The sequence below is a fragment of the Morone saxatilis genome, unplaced genomic scaffold (assembly GCF_004916995.1).
Source record: "Morone saxatilis isolate NCDOM2014 unplaced genomic scaffold, NCSU_SB_2.0 Contig14, whole genome shotgun sequence".
Taxonomy (NCBI): Eukaryota; Metazoa; Chordata; class Actinopteri; family Moronidae; genus Morone; species Morone saxatilis.
Genome location: NW_023339696.1, coordinates 4014837 through 4017884, shown reverse-complemented (window position 1 = coordinate 4017884; position 3048 = coordinate 4014837).

Sequence of the window (3048 nt, the reverse complement as noted above, 5' to 3'; positions counted from 1 at the left end):
GTGTGTGCGTGTGTGCGTGCGTGTCAGTGTATGTGCAGTTTCCTCTCAGATATAATAGGCAACAGTTTGAGAGTGGGCTTGTTACAAAGAGAGCAAAACAAAGGCAACAACAACACACAGATTCTATCTTGAGCCTGTGACATACAGCTCTACATTACGCTGCTGCAGGATCTCATTCCTTCACATTGTCTCACTGCTTATCAGAGGAAACTAGACAGAAAAGTAAAATGCTGCATATTCAGTATCAGTCATCACCATATTTACCATTTTTCTCTCACATCATGCTCAGGGTGGTCAGCTCACGTGCTCTTATCAAAAGGATGTTTACTGCCATTTAAGAATAACATCGCCATTCTTAATCCTGCCTACAAAGCTGCAATTGGTGGGCAGTCTCTCCAACCAGAGAAAACAGTTGTCAGTATGCCAACAATAGATCTATTAAATCACTGAGAAAAGGATAATATGGTGTAAATTAATGGTTGATATTATTCAAATTTTTCATATAGCAAAAGCTACTGTAAAACACACAATCCGTGGCCCCCCACTCCCCTCTCCAACTCCACCACTATGTCCCTTATTGATTATTGATGGTTTACTTTCTTACTGCCCAGTTTTGTTTTTAGAAAAATAAATATTGTTGTATATAATTGAGATATAGCCTGGTGTTACAGTATATCCATTTATTTAGGCCTCTGTTTAATCTAAATCAAAAAATTGCACTTACACATAACTTATAACTCATAACAAAGGTAAGTCAACTCGAGCAGACCAGACTAATATGTATGCTGCTAAACATTGTTACTGATCAGGCCCCCTGAACCAACACAAACTGCACCTGTGGTACTAAGTGACTAAATAACAACCCACGTTTTTGTTATTTTTCCATGTAGCTTGACAGCTTGTCATTTTTGCCTCCCTCAAAACAGTTTTGGAGAGGAAACTGAATACAATGGTTGACCAATGCAAGGCTTATCTGCGTCCTCATTCGAGGGCTGCAATAGTCCTCGCTACTTCAAAACAGTTTGTCGTATTGTGTTTAATTTTGTGTTTTGTATCCCAACCTCAATATTTGTCTAATTCCCGGATATATTACTTACAATTACTTACATCAAGAAATTAACTACTTGTAATAAATGTTTATACAGTTGGTAGAAAAGATTGTGGAGTCTTTGAGGGGACTCTCACAGACTTTTGCTACTCTTGGTAAAACACAGACATGAACACAAAACTTAAGAGTTAATCATAAGGAGAAAGTGCTGGAGGGATATGTGGAAGCAAATAATATGCATTTGGCCTGATATCAGCAGATTAATAGTAAGAAGAGCCAGCATTTTTCTTTAATAAAGGGTAATGTGACTGTACATTTAGACAGTGAATGATACATGGTGATCATTCTCGTGTCCATTTGTATGCTGTCATTGCTACTTTAACAAGACTAAAGCCGCATTTTCATCAAGCAATAAGTTCAGTTCAGTTCATTACACATTAGGTTGGTTCCATTTGAATATTTTTATATTTAAAATAAATTCTAAATATATTAATCAAAATGATTGTATTGTAGTTTCATAAAAACAAAATTAAAATCACAACACAAAGGAAGAATCACATTTTAAGTGCTCCTTCTTCTGCTTCCCTGAGAGCTTACATCAAAGCCATGGTAAGTGAAGGGTTCCAGCACGGGGCTGCAGGTCTTTTGAGCAAGGCAGGCCATCCTGTTGTTGTCGCAGCTGTTCTCTGTGCCCGGGTCAAAGTACACCCCATCGGCAGAGTGGATGGACGGGTCCTCATCAAAGTAGTTGTGTGGCCGCAGCAAGACCCCGCCCCCATTGCCCACCGTTACTGTGTTGGGGATGTCCTCGAGTGGGGGATGTTTTGAGAAGCCCGGGCGGGCGGGCGGCTGCGTCACCCCAGGCAACCAGGTCCTAGGGACAAAAAATAAATAAGGAGTAATAAGGAAAGTACATTATATGTTTGATTTCATTTAATTTTTAGATTTGAAGAAAGTTGCCAAATGAAACCCCACCCCACACACACACCTCATTTTCAATGCTTTCATTGTCTTCAATGTACTTGCTAAAGTCAACAGCTGGATTCCAGATGTCGTGCTGATTGTACAGACTGCCACAGCTCTGCTCGAGGTCCTTCTGCTTGGTGATGGCAACCTTATACCTGGGAAAATACACGTAAGTGAGATTCCAGGGAGAGGAAAGGACTAGATGATGATGACAAGATGGTGTTTAGACAGAAGCCACAGTACAGAGTGGGGGGGACAAACTGATGATGAATCACTTCCGGTCTGAGATCAAACTGCAATGGCCTCACAGGGAGCATGGTCTCTCACCTGGCCCAGGACATGGCCCTCTCGCTCGTGCCTGGTTCTCTGGGTAGGTGACTCCCCGGTGACAGCTGAAGACCTGGCAGCCTGAGGAGCGCGCTGGTGACCCAATACCGGCTTTTTCTGGGGCTAAAGCAACGCAGCTGGAGGTGCCGATGGGGTTTTGTGTCATGTCCAGAAGCGGTCTCCTGTGTAGTTAAACATAAGTAATGGCAAGCTAATGAATCCTGTAGGCTGTGACAAGTAAACAAAACAGTTTCTGATGTTTTGTCCACGCCTCCCAGTTTTTTTGGTCCCTTGTTCCTTGTAGTCCTCAAACTAGAATGCTGGCAGAGAGAGACAGTGCCGCTAGGCCTCTTTGACAGCTGGTGTTCCAAGCCATTTCTTTTTACCGTGCGCAGTGAATGAAACTTGACTGGAGGGAATAAGCCTGTGGGAGGGGCTCACCCCCCCAAGTAGTTACAAACATGCAGCGGATGGTGATTAACAAAGCTGATACATGGTTGTAAATTGACGCAGCTTATGAATGGGGCATATTTCTCTGAGAGCCATGACATAGTTTCGGGTTCGATGGGGAAGGGAGGCAGATGGTTGGCAATGGAGAGACCGTAAGGCAGGGTCATCAACTACATTTGTCAAGGGCCAGAATTTTTCTCCTGAGAACACTGTGAGGCCAGTATGCTCGTTTGTGACAGATGAGTCCATTTGTATTG